Raw genomic sequence first — 25483 nt, 5'->3', positions numbered from 1 at the left:
AAACACTGTTATTATGCATGTGATGCAGACCCCTCACGAATATGAGAAGCAATGTTTTGGAAGGGATGTTTTGATGTATTATAAAGTGAGATTCACATTTTTACAATGCTTCCAGCATCCAAGACTTGCAAAGCAGCTTTTCTTGGTCCGTAAAAACAAACATTCCCTTCACCTAAATAATTAGTGACATTTGAAAAAGAGGACGAGTTGTCAAAACTGCTCTATTCTTTGAGAAGAGCATAGGAAGACATTTATTTACCTCCCAACTACACAGTTGGTTTTCTGTGCAATTTGAGGTTGCAGTGATATTGCTTTAGTTATCCCCTACAAACTAGCATTAATTATTCCTCACTCTTCTGATTTAACATTGCTTCTCCACGTGTACCACAAAAAGGACAAGCACAGCGGGATTTTACTCTGTCTCTGTTCCCCCTCTGTAATACATGCATCTCCTTTCTGCATGTGCCTACTCCTTGATTTAAATGCTTCTTTTCTTCTAAGTGGCACAGGAAAAAAAGTCTGAGATGGTTAGTGATTTCAGCTCAGAATGTGGGCAGCTGAAAGTACATGCTGTACACCCAATTCTGCAAACCACAGATGTGCAGGGCAAAGCATGCAGGGTCACCATGCACAGGAATTGCTTCTGTGTTAGCGCTTCAGCAGGCTCTCAAAGGATTCAGTAGAGTACAACTCTCATCAGCAGACAATGCCTATGTTAGACACGTCCAGGCTTTCCCTGTTTTTATGAACATAGGTTGTTGTAAAATCATATCCTCTTCTTCCATCACTATAAGAGCACCTACTGCCATCCCCTTCTGATAGCAAAGAAAGTACTAAAGAAAGGAATGGAGAGATCTGATAAGGAAGACACATACAATAACTAGAAATCATTCTGCTAAGAAGAAATGAGATGAGTATCTCTGAGAAGAATTTATTCCACATAATACCACAGGAAAGAAACACTGAGCAGCTTTTCAAAATAGGTCAGGTTTTATTTTGCTAAGTGAATATGACATAAAAAAAGTTCTATTAATTGAAAGATGTGTGGTCTGAAAGGGGAGATTCACTTTCCATCCACCTACTGTTTGCACTGAATTCCTGTCTGGGATTCATCTCACCAGACATGGGCTGCCTCAAGGCAGACCTCCCAGGACAGTGTCCTAGGGATAAACCTGTGGAGCACAGCGTGGGCCTGACATGTGGCTCCTCTCCTCTGGATCATAAAATTTTTATGGCTCAAAAAGGCCTCCAAGACCTTCACGTCCAACCTTTTACCACCACAATAACTAAACCATATCACTAAGTGCCACTTCCATGCAGCTCATTGAACACTTCAAGGGATGGTGACTCTACCATTTCCCCAAGCAGCTCATTCCAATGCTTAACCACTCTTTCAGTGAAGAAATCCTTCCTAACAGAAACAAACACAGCAGCATGCATGAACTGCAGTTTAGGAGTGTGTATTCCTTCCAAAGATGTGCTTATATATAGGCATCCACTCTAGGCATCTTTACATTAAATATACTCAAGTAACCTTCATTTTTCAATCTGGCAAAAATGAGAGTTCAGAATTACTGTTTTTAAATCAAAAGTCATTTTGAGGTTAGATATTTTTTGTGATGAGTGCCATGACTGAAGTTAGGCTGTTTGTAGTCTTTTTTTTTTTGTATGCACAGTATGTAACAACGTTATAACAAAAGTCAAATTCACAGCAAGCAAGCAAAGGATATCTAACAGTCTGACAAAAGATAGGTCATTTATTGTATTTCCTTGAGTTATTGATAACCTTTAATTCATCAATAATGAGTGTGAGAAATGATGTATTCAGAGAATGACTTCTATGTTCTGTTTATGCAACACTATTTGATGATGAATGTGTTACAAACGTCTGGGCATTCAGAGCTAAGATAGTTTCTGTGAAGGACTTTGCGGTCACCAGGAGGGAATAATACCATCCTACACATTTTTTTTCCAGGGAATCTCTACTGATTGTGTCAATTTTGGCTGCCAGTGAGTGACAAATAAACCCCATATAAATTATCTGAAACTATAGAATTGGAGCAGCATAGGAGTGTTCCCTGAGGTAGGTGAAAATGTGTTTAGATTTGAAAGACACTTGTGTTCTGATTCTGTCCATTTATTTCTTCCCTTTGTCCTGGCTAATATAGCTAGAACTACATATAAGAAAAAAATCATCACTGTTAAAACAGTTTTCTATTCTAAAGGACCTGTTGGTCGAGACAAGAAAACCCTCAACCATCCCTCCCAACCCCAAAAACCTTTCCTGGAAGTAAGCTAATTTAGGCACTTGCTTCAGCAGAGCAAAATCACTTCATTTTGATCTCTATAACTTTGGCTTTCAAATTATATGTTTCCATAGAATTTCAGACTGCATTTTCCTGAGTGTCCGATTTCCTAGGAAATTATTTAAATTCCATCTTTTCATTTGAATTGGAAAGAGAAGGGAAATGAAATATAATAATTCCTTACAGGATAATTCTGTAATTTCACCTATTACTAATCACTAGCAGGACTTCTTAGGAATTAGACCAGAAAGTGTTTTAGGAGAAAGATACATTTCTAGTGAGGAGAAGGTCTAGTAATAATAACATTTATTTGGAATACATTTTTTAATTTATGAGGAAATAATGACCGAGAAATTCTTTTCCTCTGCTGCTTTTAATGATCTTGTTTCAAAAGAGCACTTGCATTTATGCTGGGAATCCTCTTGGAGCCTTTTAAATTAAGACTATGTACAACACTTCAACTAAATAAAGTTCCTTCTATCTGAAGTGTTTTCTTATGTTCTGGATAGTATAAACACAATATCATAGAATTATTTTTGTAGAAATACCTCAGAAAAGAAAGCAGCTAACTTAGTTTGTTAAGTTAAAAAATTAATAGGAATTAAGCAATATTAGATAAATGTATAGAGCTATAGAAACAGTCCCACATGACAAGTTGCCTCTAGAAATTAAAATCTGAACACTGTATGGATGTTTCCACAATAGAATCAACAGCCAGTGTGAAAAGGGAAATGTTGTGTCTAGCACTGTGATTTTATTAGAAATAGAGGTGATTTTAATGCTATAAATTGTATATAATCTCATTGTATTTTTATGCAGAGATCATTAAGTACTTGAGGAGCATGTGCAATTTGAGGCTCAGGACACTTAAACCTCAGCAGAGAGGAGGAATCTATAACCATCTACTTCTCACAGCTGGCATGCAACAGATGAAATCCTTCAGCTGTGTGTGCTTCATGTCAGACAGTCTCTCAGAACTGGAGAACTGTGAGGTTTGGTTATATAAGGAGCTCAGTACTTCTCCTTGGACCCAGGTACTATGCCTGTGACCCATCACAGAAAACCTTGAGAAAGAGCTGCACTCTCAGACATTGTTATTCATGAGGGGGAAACTAATTTTTCAGGTTTTATAAATGTAACATTAGGGTTTTTTACAACTTTTAGTGTCTTTTAGCAAAAGAACGGTGAGGAAAGATTTCAGAGTTCTGAAATAGTAGGAACAAGGGAACTAAGGAATAAGAAAAGACAAAAAATGCAGAACATTGTTAATTTCTCTACCCTCCTTAAAAACAAAAATCTCTTTTGTCTGAATTTTGAGAACCAGTGCCATCTTTGCTTATTTCTTCCAAACAATCTCACATAGAATTAAAAATAAATGGAAAGCTAGGAAAAAACCCAGAGCCCTAAAATCCCAATGATTATAAATCACTAAAGGATTAAAATGACTTTCCCCTGTTGTGGCTTGCAGCCTAGAAGCAGGATATATAGTAAGTGCTGCTACTGTTAGCTAATGGAGATTCTGCTTTAGCTCAAGCGGTAGCGCTGTTGCTTTGGGATAGGAAGGTTGTGCTGTCTTGCCTAAAGGGATATAAGTGTTGCAATTCAGGTCCCAAATGAGAAAAATTCTTCACATTGGTGTCCAATTAGTGATCTGATTCCTGGTGTTAAGTCTAATGCAATTTAGCACGCACCTGCTGAATAGCCTGCATGCCAAATACCGACCCCACTGCTCCGGCTCTTTGTCTTTGTTCACAGAGTTGAATGTTTTGTTGCAGGGTAGGGAGCAAAGCATAGGAGAAAGGGGGTTTTGAGAACATTTGTGAGAACAAAATCTGCAGATTTGCTTTCAGCAATGTTTCAGAGCTGCTCACGTTTGCTCTGCAGCAAACAGATGTAGATATTCACCAAGTGCATGACCTGAGTATATAAAACTTATACTAACAACCAGGCAAAGTCTTATTGTCCCAAGTGGTGGTAAGCTGACCTATTGACCTAAAAGACACCAAAAGAGACAGTTCCTGCCCTGACTTTATGGGCTGAAATATAGAGAAGGGAGGATCCTGCAGTCACCCTAGTCTATCTTATTTTATTCCTATGATCCTGTCTTTCTTGTGGTCTCTGAAGAAGAATGCAAAGTTTGGAAATAATTTAAATGAGAACTGAACATAGGCTTTTACCATCATGTAAGCTTGTATCAAGTTGATGTGGTTTCCTAAGGGTAGCCACAATTAATTTATTTAGATTAAAATAATTAAAAAGATGCCTGTCTAAGGATCCGAACTCCCTCACATACCATTAATAATAAAATAAAATCAAATCCCAGAACAATGAAAATAATCATACCAAGAGGAATTCAGCCAAGCAGCTTCCTACAGAGATTCCTTTCCAACCTTTGTCATTGAGGGAAATATACCTTCAGCCCTGTTAAAGAATGCTATTAAACAGGTGTCATTTGGATTTACTCTATGGAGTTGTTTTTGTGCCAAAAAGGGGGCTGAAGGATTAGAGCCGCGGGGATGCCCTGAAAGTACCCAATTACCCCTCCATGGTGGAATAAGTGAGAATTCAATTTGGGCAGCAACTGCTGACCACAAGTAGCAACCCTAGTACACACAGAAAAAAAAAAATATTCAGGATAGTTTCCAGTTCTAAAGGCTTGGCAACTTTTAATATGTTAAGCTATGGAGGTCTGTGAAGGACTGTGCAATTCCAGAGTACCGGTACAATATTTTTACTGAGAAGTTCTACTCAGAAATCTAACTGCTACATTTTGTCTCCAAAGCTGCGTTAACTTTAGCCTTCATGCAATTTTAGTGTAAGGCAGTGTAAACCAGGCAGCAGAAAAAGCTCTCAGAGCATCCAAAGCTCAGATAATAATCTCCAGACTATCAGTCAAAAAGAAAAGTTGCAGTCTCTTAGCCAGACACAGCTGACAAGAAGGATTGGCAAATTTTCTATACAAAATGATTTTCAAAAATTGGTGGGGGATCCAACCAACCACTTAAATTTGGATTCTAAATGGAAGCAAAGGCACACCAAGTTCTTGTAAAGATTCTAATTGTTCCTTGCCCCTTCTTGAGTGCACTTATTTACATCTTATCTGATTTGGCAAGCTCTTGGTTGTAGCTCCTCTTTTCCCAAGGCACCATTCTAGATGTTTGCTCACATAATCCAAATTAGAAAGAAAAGAAGTCAAATATCATGTGTTTCTAAATAAAATTATGGAGTATAGCAAAATATCCAAGTGGCTTATGAGATAGGCATCAGTTACAAATTAAGAACATGCATATTTATATGGTCTTTTAGCAATAATTGCTTTATGAGAACAGATCTGGGTTAAAATTGGAGCACACACTGCATTGATTAAAGCCTGTCCTTGCTGTTTTAGGAAGTACAAGTAAGAGCTTAGGCTTCTTTGAACTCTAATATATAGTCCAGCAGGAGTTTCAGAAGGTTGGAAATTAAAGTTTAGAAGGTGCTACCTCTGGTCCAGTACCTTGGATGGCTCTGATGGCAGTTTCCTCCTTGTCTGCAGTAGTTTAGGCTGAAGTTTCAGATTCCACTCAGAAGACAAATGCACTCCAGTTAGTTGCCTAAAAAGGAGCAAATTCTCAGAGCTCCTGATAGCTCTTGCCATTCCACAAAATAACACTAAGGTTTGGGTCAACAATAATTCAAAGTGGAAAAGGTTAATATTTTTAGTAGCAACTATTTTACCAGGTTACTAAGGGACTTGTGAAATTGTGAAACAATATAAATCTTCATTGCTTTCCTGAAAGATAGGTTTAATCAGTGGAATTTGGAAGTGCTGAGTAAAACACATGAGGCTGAGACATGAAAGAATCCAGAGTAGATGATTTTAGTTATTTAAATGATTTATTGTGAACTTTAAATCCATGAAGAATGGGGATATATTATCTATCAATCTAATGTCTGTGACCTATGTCATAAAATCTTTGATTTTACATGACATTGTCAAATAGCCATACGTAACCTACACCTGTGTATTCTTTTTTGAACATCAGCCAGTAGGACTCAAAACTGGTGGAAGCAGTTGACTCTTCATGACTCTTCTTGCCACAGCTGAGACGTGTGGCTGTGCTTTCATAAGTAAAGCAAATAATATCTGCAGCTCACCCTCTGCAGTACAACTAGGACAAATGGGTTTGTTATTGCTTTTACATGCACACTGGCTTCCATTCAGCAAAAGGCCATGTCAATTAGCTGTGCAAAATCCCGCACACTAGCCCTGAAAAAGAGCAACTTTTTCTTTTAATTTCTGGCCATCTTTTGATGAGCCACCCAGTACTGACTCAGCGGTGCTGGACCTTCACTGGGGGCCCAGAACTCTGCAGCTGCTCTAGCTCTGCATTTGCCTAGAGCAATGTGCCAGCTGTCTCTGACTGTATTACACCACAGTAATGCGAACAACTGGAAGCAATAATGTGTCTCCCCATTTGCCTAACAGTACCAACATGAACAATAATTCAGAAGACTGAAGATTTGTGCTGTAATTTAATAAACCCCATGCACATTTCTACAATTGAGTATCACATCTGTGCAATGGATCCTAGAAGTGTAATATTCTTTTATAAGGGACCATTAACCAATCTTAAGTTTATAGGTTTCCTTAAATCTTTTTCATCAGCTGTTAAACTACAGTAAAGAGAAAATTGCCTCTTATGAGACAAGGGATAGTAAAATACAAAGACTGTGATTAAACGTCAATCAATTAAGGATTATAATATAATAAAAATGCTGACTGATGATTAAAATGAGTACTTTCTGGCAGAATTTTATAAGCAATATTAAGAATTGTTTTAAAAAGTCAATAGAATAAACCCCACTTATATCTTATTATGTATCAGGGCCACTGTCTATTTAGAGAAGAGGAGAAAAATAGAATTGTTATTCTGACAAAAATGCCTAAGAAGCAATTGGTTGTCAGTCTTTACATTAAATAGGATACATTTTTCCTGTCATTTATTTTATTATACCCCTGACTCCTCCATTTTAAATCCATGAATGGAGTAAATAATGTTACATATTTTTGTTTCAGCTGGCATTTCGCAAGTTCATGCAACTAGGCTACCAGTCATGAAAGCAGGTAACAGATCATGCAGTAAATATTATAAAAAAAGCAACACACAAAATATTATTTCATATAACAGACCTAAGAGAGTAGCTCACCTGAGGGCAGGAGAGCAGTAAATGCAATGTTTGCAAGTGTCTCTTTACTGAAGGTATTTTAGTAATCTTTCAAGGAAAAACCCTATGAAATTTATAATTAAACTGAAGGAATTCTACAGTTAGTCTTACATAGAAGGAACACTAATAGCAAATAATAAGCTTTTATAGTCCATATGAAACATCCAGGAAAATGCTGTTGCTGGAATATAGTTTTCTATTAAATTCTACAGCCTATTTCAAGAAAGGAATAGATATGTTTTCATTTCCATAAGAAAGACTTTTACCCTCCTGATCTCACACTGCTGAGTGGCTGTGGACAAAACCCACACTAGTATTTAATGTCTCAGGTCACAGTTCTTTTTCACAATTTGAACTTGTCTCTAACAGGCCACATCCATCTGCAAGCAGAACCTTCTCCTCCTTTTGAATGTCTCACCATCACTTTAATTTAGGTTTGGCAAGAAAACACTATTCAGCAGGCATCCTTCATCACTGTTGATAGCACTAACAATGTGCCGATTTTCAGGACATATCAGTAGTCTCTTTGAATTTTTAAGCCACAGTCACGTAAGGAAAAGCAGAAATTTGGTGAGATACCTATATGATCCAAATAATTTTCAGAAATTCTCCTGTTGATCACAACAGTGCAGTATTCAAATCATTCATCTTCGAATATATATTACAGGAATTATGTCTAAGCTGATCACTTAATCTCCTTACCTTAGACTCCTTTTATGGTCCAAGCATATAGGGAAGGATTTCTAGAATAATGAGTTTATAATGATGATATTAAGTATTTTCACTTAGAGTCCATCACAGTAGGTCAGCCTCCTGAACTGAAATTCCACAGCCACATGTTCACTAGACCTGGTACCAAAGAAAGGAAGAGAAGTCCTTTGTCCCATCCTCCATGGATGGAGGATGGAACAAACCAGACTTTCCTTTCTTAGCAGAAAGTACTTTAATAATTCAAACTATCTGGTCAAACCCTGCTCTAACTGACCCTGGTTATCTGCTGAACAGCATGCTCTGAAGGTTCTCAGAATCTCTTACATGTGGAACATAATCACAGGGTTTTAGGAGTATACTCATGATTATGTGGCATCATGAATGTGTTCATGTTACAACATAATGTCATGTGGACATGAATGTAGTTTCTAATAGAAGCAACTACACAAATAAGGATCAGGTCAACTGTTGCAAACAGTATTTTTCAGCTCTATTTTTTATTCTATTAAATCATGTGTATTACACAAAATACTTTAGAGTTAACACCATTTATTTGAATGGGTGTCCTGCTCTTAGGAATAATGAAGAAACAGTTATGTATAAGTTAATAAAGCAACTACATTTGACCAAGAAGCCATAGACACCTGTTTTCCAAAGGCATTCTAATGTTAAAAGTGCAATAACATCTACGTGAGATTTTATTATTCCTTGCCCCAACCTTTTATAGTGGCAGAGTAAAAGTAGTTCTGACCCTAACTGAACAAAAATATCTCTAGCTGGCCTTTTCTATTATGTGTCTTTCTCAGTTTTGGCATCTTATGACAGTAATAACATGAAAATTATCTTCATCTCCTGCCTGTTCTTGACAAGCATCCTAGAACATCTCCCAGGAGATGTTGTAAGTTCACTGATGAATAACAGTAGTAATGATGATCTAATAAAGGAAATCCACTTAGGTCACCAGTGTATGTGTATCTTGATGTCCTAGAGGAGTGAAAATTAGTTGAATGATTGTCCTAAAACGGGAAAGGATCTATACCTGCATTTCTTTTTTATCCAAAACTAAAGTTTAATGTACATTTTGATTGTGCAAGAGTGAACAAAATAGTGTATTAGAATACATCTATTTAGAAATATGAGCTTGTTCCTTATAGCTTTAAGCAGTTAGTCCTTACCAATAAAACATTGGAATTTGACATGCCTATTTTGTGTCTCCAAGGTCAACCACAGACCATGTGTCAGTTGTGTAGTATTTTTTTACAGATGGAAGTGGAGGAGTTCAAAGACCCTCTTTGAAGAAAAAAAAATCTTTCTTTTTCAGAAAAACTAATCACTCAAAATTAAATAATAATGAGGACCATAGTTAAAAATAATCAGAAATGCCTTTCGTGAAAGTATTTATTTAAAATTCTAATAATATTTGGGATGGCCTTTCTGAAATAGAGTTAATGATTAAGTTCTCTTTGCCATGTATCTTTTGTAGTAAATAGGCTGGTAGGTTTTTCCCCCCTCTCATACCATCTTAATAAAAGTTTTCTTTCCAATTTTATTAATTTTATTATTCATGTGTTGGACTGACTTTAAAATTAGGATAGAGGTAATCTGAAATCAGAAAAATAACCTCTGAGGTTACAAAATGAACTATTCTCTCCTTCCTAGCTGTATGGTCACTTTTTGCTGATGCCAGATGTGTTGTGCAGCCATCACAGTCTTTTCCCACTAAAGATTGACAGCTGAAAATGCTGCACTAGTCGTTATCCATCAGGTATGCCTATGGATGGCCACGGCCTTGTCTCTGATCTGTTCTCATCCCAATTAAATTTGTATCTCTGCCAGCTGCAAAGTCTTGTTTTGCCACTCAGAGACAATCAAAGAACCTGAATGATTTCCTGATTATTATAGATTATTGAACCCCTTCCAACCTACTCATGCTGAAGACTGTGCTTCAAAAAGACAACTCAGAAGCCAAAAGCAAATGAGATAGTGTAGGATCTGTTCTTTACAGAACTGTGCAGTTTTACTGAGAGCCAAGCATTGTTTTGATTTGGGGTGGAGGCTACAGAGCTGGTTCAGGAAACTGCCTTTAAAGAAGCAGAGAGTCATACTATAAAAGTGCCTTTTCTTGAAACTTTTCTTCTATAAATTTCCTTCTTCAGCCTTTCAAGCCAATACTTTCAGGATGCATGAAACTCAAATTTCAAATCCTCACAAGTCTCTGGACTTTTAGTGGTTAGTACAGTTTTAAGACAGAGAACGATTTATTTTTTTTCCTTGGTTGCCTCAGTTTACTGTTCCTTATGCATTATTATTTGAAGTCATTTGTCAAATATGTCAAACATAGTTGTTCATCCCAAGAAAAAAAGTACATTTAGAAGAAGAATGTACTAAGTAGGAGTTAATGAGCAAGGTTAAGGACTTCAGGTTTTTTATTCGTCCTATAGTGACTTAGATATAAAAGCATAGATTTTTTTAAAATATATTTTATTGATGATTGATTGAATTTGTTGCCTTACTTCCAATAAGTTGACACTATTCTTTGCCATAGTAAAGAATGGTCATTTACATTACCTTGACTGTGCAAAGGGATCTAAGCAGAAGTCAAAAGCACACCCCAAATTTCTAAGTGCTGCTTTAGGATGTTATATGAGATGGAGTCTACGTACCTATTTAGAAAATGAGAAAAAAATCAAGACAGTACTAAAAGTCACGAGAAAGGAGTGAAATGTAAACAGCCATAAACTGATTTCTCAAATTTTCAGCCAGTGTGGATGTTGGGATGTCCAGAACACAGTTTTCAGAAACCTCTTTCTCCCAACCAGTTATTCAAGGGAACAGTATCCTCATCATACCATGGATCTGATTGGCATTCCTTTATGAATTAGAAAGTAATTTTTCCTGTTGAACTAAACTAGCACAAGAAATCTGTTGTGTTCCTAAGGCAACAAAACTTGTGTGCACATACTGTGTGCCTGCATCTGTCCTGTCTCTGCCTTTGATAATTTTGCGCCAATTTTTAATAACTTCGGCAAAGGTAACGAGGCCTCAAATTTCTTTAAGGTTGGGCAGCTGAGTAAAGGGGAGACAACATGAAGCAAAGGGCTGTCACACAGAAGTATACCATCAAGATAAACTCCACTAGTTGATAAACTCCGATTAGTTTCTCACATTTCTTATGAATTCAGGAAGGTAATCCAGGAAATGGTAGTAACTTTTTCTCTGATTAATAATAGATTCCTTAAAAAATTAGCTGTTAGTTGTTTTCAGGCTGTGAAAGACTGAAAGCGCTATTTCCAGAAGAGTGCATTTTTGAAAAAGGATACACAAGGCTGAATGTACCTTACAAAATTAGAATCAAAATAAAAAGGTTCACATACAGGTATGGATGTGTTCAGGGATTTCCATTCAGCTGCACAAACACAGACACAAGATTACTACTTCAGATGTACCTGAGTGTCTGAAACAACTATGTGGAGTTGACAGATGTTGAACAGGACCTAGAGGAGAAAAGAACGGGCTGGGAAGTCTTCTGGTAGCCAAGAGACACACAAGAGCCTCTGTAAAGTAGAAGACACACACATTTTGGCAACTTAATAGTGTTAGTGGGCTTATCTACTGATTTTATATAGGTGTATTTTGGGTGAGCCAAAATACACCTTTTCTTTAACTCCATTGACTGCATTGATTAAATTGCCATTGAGATCAGCAGGAACTTAGACACCTAGACAGACAAATACACAGACACCTACATTATGGACATTAGGTGACTTAACTTGTGAGATGGATCTTGCCCTTCAAGCATCTCTATTTCCTAACTCTTTAAACAAAGGCCAATTAAATGATCAGCAATGAAGCTGTCTAGCAGACTATCTAGCAAAATGGCAGAGTTAACCCATGCTGAGTGTGTTAAATGCTTGAAATTCTTGAAATGAAAGGAGTGGGCATGAACTTTGAATTCATTAAATTGTGACCTGATGCCTAAAATCTGCCTGTTGCAGATGATGTTCAGGTAACAGTCCATCTAGTGTGTTGTGGTGACTTCTTGTGTGAGCAACCCTGCTGCAACTACAGTGGATGTGTTCTACACGGACAAAATAAAATGGGAACATCTGGTCTTCTTTCCCCTCAATTATTCTCTCTTCTGTCCCATCCTCCTAGGCTCCCTCTGCTATGTTTCACTGTATAATGACATGACAAAACAGGTGCAATGAGGAAGAAAGAAAAAAGCATTCCTTAATGAAAATGTGAAAGCTGGATTGACAATTCACAAATTCATGACTGATATCAACAAGAGCAGTCAGTTAATCAGATCAAAATCCTTGGATGATCACTATTCCCAGGCAGGTACTAATAAATACATGACATCAGCTGTGTCAGAAAGTCAACTCTTCAGCTCCTTCCTAGACTTCTCCATAGAAAACTATATTTTCTAGTGCAATATAGTTACAGTCAGTACTTGTATTTTTGTTGTTGCACACATTCTTATTTCTTATTTCTGTCTTGGGTTTTCCATAGCCATGAAATCATAGACTCCTAGAATAGCTTGGGCTGGAATGGACCTTAAAGATCATCTAGTTGCAACCTCATAACATGGATAGGCCCACCTTCCACTAGACCAGGTTGGTCAAAGCTTCAGAACTTATATTTAGAACATATAAAATTTTATTTAAACTCATCAGAGGCATTGACTCTATGTCCCCCCCCCCTTTTTTGTTGTTTATTTAAGAGGGATTTTAGAGTGTGATGTGCTTTTTAATGATTGATTTGTGGGAGAGCATGGAATGTTAAAGGTAATGAACACTTTATTAAAACTGTGGTAATTTTTTTTTGTAGGTTGGACTATTGTTTTTTTTTATATTTGGAGGTATACTTAGTGAAGTAAATGTTTGTAAAAAGTGTTGATAAATATATTTGGTTGGTTTTTTGTATGTAAGGAGGTAAAAATTGTACTTGAAAAGGTGTGTATTTTTATATGGATATTTTTGAATTTCTTAAAAGATGGGTATTTTGTGTTGTTTGTTATAATTGTAATGGAGGTAATAATTTTGGATTACTGGGGAAGTTGATTTCGTGAATGGGATTTGATTGAAGTTAAGTATTTTGTCTTCTGAGGGATTTCAGGTGGTTGAGCTACTGCTGCTACTTGGGTTGTGTTTTGTCTTTTAGATTTGACTGTCATGGCTATAAGTTGTTTTTTGGTTATGTCAAAATCTCTATCTTTTAACGCTTTCTTTCCAATTTCTCGTTAATTAATCATATTTAAGCTGTTTTCTGAATAAACTCTTAATTTAGAATTTGAGGAATCTGGTATTTGGAGGAAATAAATTAGGGGGTTTTTTTGTTGATATGGTTGAGCTCGTAAATTTGCTTTTTTTTCTTCTGTATTTCTTTGTAAAATTGTAAGCAGTACTTTTGCACTATTTTTCCCACTCTGCCAATCTTGAAGACTGAGTCAAAACCCACTAATTCTCTTTCTGGTTAAATCAAGCTATAATGAAATACTTCCTCCAAATGAGACTTAAAGGAAAGGACAGTAAAGGAAATTTCAGGCATGCACCCTTTAATTTCTAGCTTCCTGATACCTTACAGTAGATCTAAAGTGACTGCAGCACTGCCCAGAGCGGAAGACCCTTAAATAAAACATCATAATAATTTAAAACTGAAAGTTTTGTGCAGGAAGGGGACAGAACCATATGAAGGACCAATACAATAAAAGATGCAACACTCAGATCACTGTTCTGATTTTTTAAAAAGCATTTCTAAAGGTCTTCACAGTCCTGTTTTGGAATGGTAGATTGCATTGTTGTAAAACACACATGGATGGATGGCTGAAACTGTGGTCTGCATACACTAGGTGAAATGTATCTATTGACTTACAAGCTGGCTGCATGTGTCAAAATGCAATCCGGTATTTTTGTAATAATAGCTAGCAGTCATAGTTGTAAATTATTTATGGAGACTATTCAGTGCAAACAGGTTAGTGCACACATCCTCTTCAGCCTGACTGCCCTGGTTTTAGATCACTCAGACATTCAACTCCTTAGAGATCTGCTCTTATCATTGCAAACCCTAAAAAGGTACCAAAACTGCAGTCATTTCAGCAACTCAAAGCAGCTCAGCCATTTGCTAAAGTTCTACCTCAAGGTTCAGTGAATAAACACCATTTCTGCCCACCTCCTTCACACCCCACCCTGGCCCTGGCGATGTAAGTTAATACCAGACATGAAGAGAAATCGATCTCTAGAGCTGAGGCTCCGGTGTGCCTCACTGTCTCTGTGCAGAAACATGGAAGAATGTACATAGCAAAGGCCACCGATGAGCTTAACACAAAGTGACATTTCACTAATGCTGTGTTTCAGAAGACAGGGAAATGACAGCCACCCAAAGAGTACTTATGGTTAGATTTAAATGAGGACTGCACCCTATTGCAATGCATTACACTGATTTTCCTGTGCACCAGGGTATTCAACCACATTAGAATTTTGTCCTCCATTTCAAGCAGCTGCACCTACCTACACAATCAAAAGACTAGGGGTTACAGAATTTTGTATTTAAACAACTCGGTGCCAGACAGTACTAATCTGCCACATACAGAAAAATCCTAGGACTTGACTACTCTGAAAAATAAAATATGTCAAAATATTTACTGTGTATTAGTCACTCTTTAGGAAGAGTTTAGCTAGAAAGAGATTTGTAGAGACTGGTCTTACCACAAAATATTTATGATAGTTCTGAGCTTGAGACACTTCAGCTCTGCTCATCCATTAATTTGTAAATGCAATAATGTATTATAACAATTTATAATACATTAATAGCAGTGACCTCTACAAGTTATGAGCAAACTCTCTTGTGGAAGTTTTGTTAACCAGCATCTTCTACCTCATTCTCAGGAATTTGGATTTTGGCCTTTACCATCTATAACATTGGGCAAAGAGAGGATCCTAACTGTCTAGGTTGCAGAAAGACAAAAAGGGGACATAAAACCTATACAGAGACAACAGGCATAATTTCTCTACAGTCCTTTTGCCTCCTTGCCTGGCTGTTGTGCCGCTTACACCAACACCGATTGCTCCAACATGGGTCCCCTTGGGCCAAGAAGAAAGTTCCTGTCCACATATAAGCAGCTGCTTACAGACTAGCCAAAAGTAACTCCAAGGCATATTCTCAATGAGAAACTTGCCTGGGGCTGAGGAGATTAAGCAACTGAAATCAGCTCTTCCTACTAGCTCACACCTCAGAGCTCTTCTTGTCACACAGACAGAGTCTCTAGGGAGGGTGCAGGGCTGCTAATGCTCACCCTCCCCAGGGAATTTGTCACCAAACCTCATGTAATTTCCAATGTAGATAGGAAAAAAAAGTGCTTTGTCAAAGACATGGCATGTACTCATGAAGGATGGAAGTGTGTCTAATTAAATATGCACGGTGTGGCATGATGACAAAGGGTAAACACGCTGTGGCAAGTAGCTCTGTCTGCAAGGAGAGTGATCACAGCACAGTGCAGAATGTGTGTGACATGCGGCAGTGCCAGTTCTAAGTTCCTGTCTCCAGTGGCATGACAATGGTCCTGGGTTTCAAATGGACCCCACAGCAGGAGGTCAAAACCTGTGCATGCCAGAATCTACCACTGCATTCACTCTTTCCTTTTTTATATATTTTTTTTTCCCTGGTCCTAACAATCACTGAGGATATCAGACAGAAATTCTGGCTGGAAATGCACACAGTTAACTCTGCCTTCCCTCTGTATTATAGATTTAATTTCGATGAGACAAAACAAAAGACCTAACATCAAAATCAGGAAAAAAAAAATCCACAGAAATAGACATATTTAAAAAGTTATATATATTTAAATTTATAATTACTGAAATATAATTATAAAGTTGCCCAGTCAATGAAGGCTGAAAAGTAAACCTAAAGCCCTGAATACATTTTGCAGAAGTCTGGGAAGGGTTCCACAAATCACATACAATTTCTGGGGCAGATTTCAGGCGTAAGTACAGAATTATAGAATAGATAAGGATGGAAGAGAACACAGTGGGTCATCTGGTCCAACCTTCCTGCTCAAGCAGGGTCATCCTAAATCACATTGCACAGGATTGGGACCAGACAGGTCTTGAATATCTTCAGTGAGGGACACTCCACAACTTCTCTGGGCAGTCTGTTCCAGTGCTTGGTCATCCTCACAGTGAAGAAGTTCTTTCTCATATTGAAACTGGAACAAGTATCAAATAATTTTTTAAAAAAGTGTTTTTCCTCATTCCTACACTGTTCTGGCTTTCACTACCAAACCAAACGTACTGAATCTGTACTTCCAGTTAAACATGCAATTCCCACTGCCAGAGTGTGTGTTTATAGCTCTGTGTCAGACCCAAAACATCTCAGCCTGAGGAAAAACCCCAGTACAGGAGGGTGTGAATTCAGATTATACTGCACAAATCCTTACTGTGAGTATATTTACCCCATGGGTCTCACTGCTAATTTATCTGCAATCCTTCTTGAGAAAATTGAGAGACACCAGCATCTTCTGAGGGACATTTATTGCACCTGAGAAAGTAGCAGAAATGAATTTCCTTCTGCAGGCATCAGGGGGCAATTCTGTCCACATATTATCTGGAATTGCTTTTGGAGCTGTCCACATTTCTCTGTCCCTACAGCAGGATATTTCTGTGACTAAGATAAACTGGAATTGTTAAAGGCTGAAGTTAGGTAAGAACATTTCATCTCAGTGATTCAATGTGCATGAATGTAAATACTTTATTTCAACAGAGATGGGCCATTTTGTTCCTTTTCCAGTTTGGAATTTATCTCATGTATTTTTATTTTAATGAGAATTCCTTTCCAATTGCAAAATTAAAGGCACTCAATTGTTTTGAATATTAACTTCAGCTTTTTTATGAGATTCCCTAAATGTCATTTTGTAGCTTCTGACTACTGTGCTTTTTTTTATTTTTACAATACATGATGCTGAAATAGAGTATAACTTTTTAACTGAATTTCAGTGTTTTTAAATACCATTTTCTTCAAAAACAATGGCCTGCTCTTACTCATATCTAACTAAGTAGCAACAAATATCGATGCCTAAATAATTTTCTTACACTGAATGTTTAGACTGGCTCTATAAACTCTAGAACATATAGAACATTTCTGAGGCAAATGCTTGGCAATGTTTAAAAAAGGAAAGAGTTCTTCAAATGAGATTTTGAACATTAGACAGTTTAAAAGTTTAACTAGTGTTGAGAAAGATTATTAGTACTGTCATAGTGAAAGTACAATATCTGCTCACCTAATCGTAATATCCAAAGACCAGTTTAAGAAAAAGAAAAAAAATCCCAAAACACTAAAAAAATGGAAAATGTAGAAAATTTAAGACAACTCAAATGCTATCATCTCCATAGGCTACTTTCAGTCTAAGTAACTCAGCCCCTCATGTTCAATAGCATTTTCTAGATATAAAAATGTATGCGTGTATATATATATATGCATCAGTACTCAGGTATGAAGATCTAGGCTCATATATGATAATTAAATCTTTTGGTTGCTTTCCCTCTTTAGCACAAGGAATTTATATTACATTGAAGCAAGACCTTACAGTAATGCTAATGCAGAAAGCTAAAGAGGTTAATATCCTCAGCAGACAGTATCATTTCATCAATAAGAGAACTATTCAATGACCCTGTATTGGAGTGAACTCAGCATAATCAATTAGCTTTGTCAAGTAAACAGATCTGTCCCTTTGGCTGCTGTGTAACTTGATATTTCTTCCTGTTCTTAGCGACTCTGTGAATGGGGAAATAAAATACCCTGAAATTATACCAGCCCTGGCTGAGGGAAGAGAGCTATTTTAAAAAAACTGTTTCACTGAAAGTGTCTGTCATTCTTAATCAGAGGTTTTTGTCTTCCAGCACAGAAGGGAGGTAGGACAGTCGTCAGCCCCGCACCACAGAACACTTAAACAAAAACAGTATTTTCCCTGTTTAGATGAATTTGATGCAAATCAGTTGGCAATCAAAATAAAATAAATAATGTGGCCTGCACCACTTGACATATCCAGCTTGAGTAATTATCTTCACAATTTACCATCCTTTGCTTGCTTTGCCGTTTTTCTCTTGTTCTTGTTTTGTTTTTTAAAGAAATGATAATGTAATTATTATAACACAAATTTGAAAGTAATGATTTCTATGCACTTAGCAGGCTCTGAGACACAATCTATGATAGGTCATGAAACAATGGTCTCAGACTGGACGCGTGTAGTTTGCATTACGAAAAAAAGGATGGGAAGGAGAGATCATTACTCTGCATAATTAGCAGGCTTAATTAAAAAATGGCCTGAGATATCAGCTGTAGCATCAGCTCAACAAACCCCCTAGGGCTTGTTCATAGATTCTGCTGCACTCTGATTATACCAGTATGAATCTAGAAATAGCCACTTGGAATCACTGTCTCAGAAGGGCATTTGCTAAGTGCTCATACACTGTTATTAAATCGGTTTGTTTGGCACAGTTTGGTAAAATGATACAGGCTTTTAGACCTTTAGCAATTTGAAAAGAAAGCATGGCCAGCAAGGTGGAGTAATTCACTCTGTCACTTTTCAGTGTTCCTTCTTTCTATTAAATGAAGGCCTTCAGAAATGTATTTGCCCAAATTTCTCAAGTTCTATAAAGCCTAATCCATTTGGGATTGTCAAACAAGCTAAACTATGAAAGCTTGAAAAAATTAAATCACCTCAGGTCTGAATATCTACAGTTCAAATAAAAGTGGACTGCAATTTGAATCTCTTTGTACTCTTTAGATTTGTGATAGTCACATAACACCATATTTAAAGTTTAACACCTCTCTTCTAGTTTTATTTTTGTCCATGATGGATGACACATAATGCTTCCTTCAGAGGTACAGTAAAACCTTTCCGGCATACCACTGACCATTTTTGTGAGACAAGAAACAGTTTTTGTAGAATAAAATGGTGAATAAATAGCAGTTAGAAACATAAGCAGACATGTTAGGGATGCAGGATTTTCCTATGTCAGTGAAATAAACATTGGTTTGATCTGGTCAGCTCATAATTGTCCAAAGTGTAATGTCACTGGGGGACTAGAACAGCAATATGATCCAGTGGAAGGTGTCCCCACCCACGTCAGGGGGGCTGGAACTAGATGATCTTTATGGTCCTTCCAGCCCAAACTCTTTTATGATGACTCTATGACCCTGTGATGATGATTGAAAGTCTCCTTTGATAGGTACACACTGGCAGTTAAAAAGTAAATTTGGGATCATATCAGAAAGGCAGACAACTAATGTACCTTTTCAAAGGACTTATGTAGGCTGATTGTGGGGGAGGCTTTTATGATTATTTCTGTTATTTTTCTCTATTTTATAAAGCTTACTACTATAAGAAGGAAACTAGAGATACTGTTTATTTAACAGTAAAGATAACTTTGAATTCTTTCCTGCAAAATGTCTGGGCTATGAACAGGCACGAAATAGGTTCAAATCCCTCAGGCATAGCCCATGACAGTGGACACTGTACCACCCCACAGGAAATGGGAGAACCTCCATCACCCTGGGGTGGGTTGGACACATCACCACGCCGTGAGGCTGCCTGTCAGCCCTGGAGAGAGGGCACTCCCATCACCACTGCTCTCACGCACCAGGAACCTGTCCTCTCCAGAGACCCATCCAAGTACAAATCCTATTAAGATATTTAGATAATATGATGAGATGCTTCTTTTTATGCTGAACCTTTGAGGTGATTAGACTGGGAAATCCTTACTATCTATTCGAGAAGCTTTCTGGCATGTTTAACATCTTGGGAATGTATTTTTGTGTTTCTTTAGGTTAAATACATCCTCCGAGGAACTTATCTATCAGAAGAAGGAGGAACTAAGGAGAGTATGTGTCTGGGGAACAGACAAAAGTTTCTATTCTGAATACTGAACCAACAAAGTCTTGAAAGGGAAAGAAATACCTCATATGATATATTCCTTACTGTTGAGTACAATTAGTGTGCTTTTCAGCAGGAATGGCAGAGATTCCCTACTCCTAACTGAGAGGCATGAAGGAAAACTAAAAAACACCAAGAAAAATGACTGAGGAATAAATCAATATGAGGTTAAAGGTCAACAAGCAGCCTGCTGGTAGTATGCCAAAGTGTATTTAATACATCTATATGATATTATTCACGTTTTTAAAAAATTATGTCAGAGAGAGAGATACAGTGATGCAGCATTTTTGTCTTGGTGAGAGAACAGGCTTTGCTGAGAGACGTACACTGATCTAAAAGTAGAGTTTATCCCTAGAGCTTCAATACCCCTTGAGGGTTAGCCATTATTGCAAATGCAATGACAATCTTTCAATACAGACAAATTAGCTATTTTCTAGAGAGCTAATTCAGTTCTTCAAGTTACATTAATTTATCACAGTTTAATTACCGGTAAAATTATACTAATTCGAATTAAAGGTGGCAGTCATGTAACACATGTTATTGGATACCTCGTGTGAATCCTTGAAAAATAACATTTGTTCTGTTAGAACAGGATGTAGTAATTTCCAACTACAAGGATGCACTCCTTTGATACAGATTTTTAGTAGCACCTGGCTAAAGTGGTTTCTATAGTTTTATCTCTTCACCCTTCAGATTTTTTCATAAGCTATAGTTTAATGCACTCCTTTGATACAGATTTTTAGTAGCACCTGGCTAAAGTGGTTTCTATAGTTTTATCTCTTCACCCTACACTTCAGATTTTTCCATAAGCTATAGTTTGGCCTTTTCTCTGGGATGGAGAGTGTTTCTTGGCATCTTTAAACTCACATTTAAAACTGTTAAGCTTTCTTTAATTAAAATACTGCTCTAATTACAGGGCAAACAAGTTACAGGGAAAATAAATAAAACTAAAGATATTTCAAAAATATTTTCCATAATTCAGATATATTTATATTTCCCAAATTGAACAGGATCAGTATTCCAAACGTAAAAGGACTGACTTGGAAAAAAAAAAAAAAAGTGGATAAGAAAAGCATGGAAACAATACCTAAAATGCCAGGAGGGTGAACAGTGACACATATATAAGATCAATTTAGAAAGATAAAAAAAGAGGAGAGGTAATACACCTCCTGGGTCAGCACAGATACTTTTGATATGAGCCTTTTGATAAGTGGATCAAGTTTAAAACTACTGAGAATTTCCCCACTAGTATTTGTGCTGAAAGGCTGTGGCAGTGTCTTGTTTTAATGTGTGAACTTTCTTCAATTCCCAACTAATTTCAGTCTAAGTGACTCTCAGTGCACACCTTCTTTAGAAAACAGTTTCCCTTACCACCCTCCTCATATACCCAGAACAATATTTTCCCTTTTCACGTTCCTAGTCTTTGTCCATATTTTTTTCCTTTCTTTATTCTCCTGATTTCAGTAACAGACTTACTTGCACTTATAACTGGCTGAATTCCTCTTTCTTAAAACTGGGGGAGCCAGAATTTCATTTGATATTTCATTTCTCTCCCAAGTACCTTGCATGGATGACCCAACAGTTCTTTTTCCCTGTGGGGAATATCTCTGCCACATAGTTCTTGCCTTTGTCCCAGGGAGAGCCAGCAGGTGACTCGCAGACATTGAGCGATCAGTCAGCAGCACACAGATCTTCATTCTCAGTCTCTCCCATGTGGTGAACTCACAGCTTGTAGTTGAAGTTCTTTTTATCAGTCCCTTCCATGAATCACTCTGTTTTGCTCCATTGAACTGAAGAACTCTGAAACTTAAACACAATATTTTTAACCAATGTGTTTCAGGATAGGGATTAAAAACCACATTTAATAAGGAAATTAGTGGGGATAATGAGCTTATCTGATCTAAACCCTAACAATTTCTAGGTACTTAGACTCTGGCTTTCATAAAGAAAAAATAACCAGCCCTTTTTACTCTTTGAGTGGTAATTTAGAATTCTATCCTCTAAACTCAAGTACAATGTACAGCCATTTTTTTCACCATTTGGAGCATTGCTTGTCTTCTTTATTTCTTCAGATGTCTGCTTTCCAAATTGTAAGAAAAAATCTGTATAAGAAACCTCTAGAAAGTTCCAGAGGCAATCTTCTCTTCATTAAATCTGTCTGAGATGAGCTGACCTGCATACATTCTTAATGTAACAGAATAAGTCCAAAGACATGGGATTTGAAGAACTAGATTAAGAAGAGAAATGGCTGCAAACAAAGTTATTGAGGAGAAAATGTCTGGTTTTGGTTCAGAGTTTTTTATTTTCTCCAAATAAATCACAAATATCTTGTGTGATTCATCTCATCTAATTTTAGCCATTTAAAACCTATTTGTGTTATCCTATATGGTTTTCCAGGCTGCTTCTATAACCAATGGAGAGAGACTTCTATGTCCTTCCAGCCTAAAATAGGTGTTTAAGACAGATAGCATTTAATGTTTTATGATTCATTTTTCCTATCTTTAGATTGTCTAGAAGCTCATATCTTTCTTCATTGACTATAAAAGGAGTGTGCCCAATTAGTACAGACCTTCCTGAGTAACTTGGGGACAGGCAAGATAGACAAGATGAACCTCAATCTTTGATCTAATACGTTATTTGAAATAGGAATGGTAATTAAGGTCCGTGCTGGTGCTTTTGAAAAATCCAGCCTTCCCCTTTAATGAAGCAAAATACCTTGAAATGAAACAAAGAAAAATGAGCTAAAATAGCAGACTATTCAAATGGCCAAGAAAGAGACACTTGGAAAATGGTGAGCCATTTTAGAAGGCCAATCTATAAATTTGACACTCAGAGAATTCAATAAGTGTGAATATACATGCAAAAAATAAAAGTTAACTTGAAAGTCAGAGAGAATTTCCCTTAGAAGATGAGAAAAGCCATCAGAGAATTAATTGAAAATTACAGTCCTGCAAAATCTGGTGGGGCTCAAAGTGAGAAAATCCAGGATGTTTCTTTTGAAATCAAGTATGAGAGGTGTTTGGTGCATCAAGGACAAGTTGCTCTGTGGGCAAGCATTAGTTGCTCCTGGTGAGTCACTGGGAGCTATACATGCTTGTTTGAAAATGTTTAAGTCATAGGGGCAGATGCTGGTAGGGTACCATTCACCTTGACCCAAATTTAGCCTTGCAGAAGTCAGTTTTAGGCAAAACTCTGTCTACTTCCATGAGAGAGGGTAGAAGGAGAGAAAGAGAGAGAGATTCAATTATTTGCAAAAAAAACTTCCTACCTATTTAATTTAAAGTTGTGGAGATCACAAGTGTAAGATTCAAATACAACTGGTTTTGCCTGTGTTGTGAATGAGCATTTCGGGTTGCTTAAAAGAACCGCCTAAAACCAAAACAGACACCATAGTCCAGCCTGAGCAGGGTGGTGCACCACCACCAACTCAAATCCACAATTAACTGATGGAACCACATTAAATTTGACAAGCCCCTTCTGAGCCCCTTCAAGCATAGGAACCACATCTCCTAACTCACTGTTTTATGCACCATCCAAGATCATAAGCCACCAAAGAACTTTTGAAAAAAATTATGACATCCGTTTTAGAAATCCCCCAACTGTGATAATAAATTTTTTCTGAAATATTATTTTTAGAGTTTATTTTTGCCTGTGCTACTTATTTTGATAAGTTTTATTAGAGTATAAAATTATTTGTTTTGAACAGAATAACCTTTCTGGTAATAACAATAACAATGCAGCATCCACAAATATAATGGGGATGGATATAGTAATAGTGTCTGATTTCAGCTACACTAAAAATGTTGGCAAGCTTCTAATTATAAAAAAAGAAAGAAAAGGAAAGGTTCATTAAGATTTTACAGCTGGACTCTTCTCTTGTTTGCATCTCAAAGTCTAGCCACACCTGTGAATAGCATAGAAAAATTTTGTTTCATAGGATGAGCCATCACCTCTGCATCCTGCAGCCAGTTTGTTCTGATGCTCCTGATGTTGCTGCAGTTCATGCATTAAAATCTTGAAGCATAAATTAACGCAGAACACAATTTTTTGTTGCTAACCTACCTCCTGTGGAAATGCTGAAGAATCAAATTTTCAAGTACCCATAAATGGGTAAGAGAAAATTAATTTCAAGGTCTATTTCTGACTAATTTTCTGTTTCCTGTTAAAGCAAGTGGCGTTTTTCTCCTCCTCAGAAATGCAGGCTTTGCAATACTAAATTATTCCACAGGTGTTTATATCCTGTAGTCTTCCCACAGTGATGTTGTCACAAGAAACAAGGATTTCCATAACAGTCACTAAGTTCATTACACAATGCTGGTTAACTTCAAAAAAATCTTTGTGGTTCCCTCAGAAAAAATTTGTCTTTTAACACAAGAAGTACTATTTATTTTGAAGATTTCTTGACCTGTTCTCTCCATTTGGACTGTTTTATGATTACAATAGTCATTTATTACCCTGTCATGCTGAGAACACATGAGACAACCCTCACATACCTGGCTTATGGCACCTCAATGATCTGTTACACAACACCACAAGTATCTCTCTCATGTGTAATTATTGCCTCATTCCTTTCCTCAGTGGAAAAGATTTTGCAAATTATTTACATACATATGTGTATCTATTATTTATACTTGTATATTTTTAGATTCATAGATTTTTAACTACACAAGGGACTATTATAATCATCTATTGTGACCTCTTGCACAACATAGTGATTCCTTCAGGAAAACCAGCAAGCTAAGCTGTGGCTTATTTTTTAGCAAGACATCTTATTTTGAAGACTGCATACAGGGATATGTCACATTCCTAGGTAAATATGCCATACTGTGTATTTTAGAAAGAAACTTTTTTTAAATTGTATTTGAAACTGAGAGCTGAAAATGGAGACTGCTAGACTTTTGCACAGAATTTGCAGACAATCCAAATGTGCCAAGCATTGCAATAGAAACTTCTTGCTGTGGTTCAAGTGCGAAACACTTGCAGTCAGCATTACAAACTTTGCAAATGAGAAACAAAAGCATGAATATAAACATTACTGTTCAGAAGGGCAAGCATAGCATGTGGCTGGCAGGACTTAGGATATTAGAGAGGGCTTTACATCTCTGAGGTTATGCATTGTTATAGTTGGTACCAGTGCCAACTTCTTCAAAGCACAGAATTTTCTAACCATTGAACTGTTCAAACACATTTTAAACAATAAAAAATCCAGAGCAGGTTGTGAAAATCATACACTCTGCACATATGGAGTCCAATCTCATGGCCAGACTGGGTTCAGAGTGTGCAGTGTGAAGATTGCAAAGTGACTTTTCACATTTGTGGATACAGA

The sequence above is a fragment of the Passer montanus genome, unplaced genomic scaffold, assembly GCF_014805655.1.
Source record: "Passer montanus isolate IOZ18808 unplaced genomic scaffold, ASM1480565v1 scaffold30, whole genome shotgun sequence".
NCBI classification, from domain to species: Eukaryota; Metazoa; Chordata; class Aves; order Passeriformes; family Passeridae; genus Passer; species Passer montanus.
Note: the sequence above shows the minus strand (reverse complement) of the source record.